We start from the raw sequence: 442 nt of genomic DNA on the forward strand, positions 1-442 counted from the left end.
GCCTGGGCGTGGCCAGGGACCGGCGGGAATCGTGGCGGGAATCGTGGCGGGAATCCTGGCGGGAATTGTGGCGGGAATCCTGGCGGGAACCGTGGCTCATCTGACTCAGGCACGAGGGAAACGCCGCGGCCACGAGGAGCAGAAACTCCAACCTCATCCTCCTCCTCCTCTTCCTCCTCCTGTGGGAGCTCCCCGGGAACGAGGGATGAGCCGGAATGTGCCGGAATGCGCCGGGAAGAGCCGGGCGGCGCCGGGCAGGGGATTCAGGGCGCAGGAAGGAAGCGGCTGCTCTCGGCCCCAGGAAATGAATTTTTCACCCAGTGTGCAAAAATGGGTTTTTTGTACCCAAAGCTCCGAGCTCGGGGGGGGGAAATGCGGATCCTCCAGGCTGGGAACAGATTTCTGGGGCTGGGGCCTCGAGGTGTCGGGGTCTTGCCATGAA

Source organism: Corvus brachyrhynchos, unplaced genomic scaffold (assembly GCF_000691975.1).
Source record: "Corvus brachyrhynchos isolate BGI_N302 unplaced genomic scaffold, ASM69197v1 scaffold704, whole genome shotgun sequence".
Classification (NCBI taxonomy): domain Eukaryota; kingdom Metazoa; phylum Chordata; class Aves; order Passeriformes; family Corvidae; genus Corvus; species Corvus brachyrhynchos.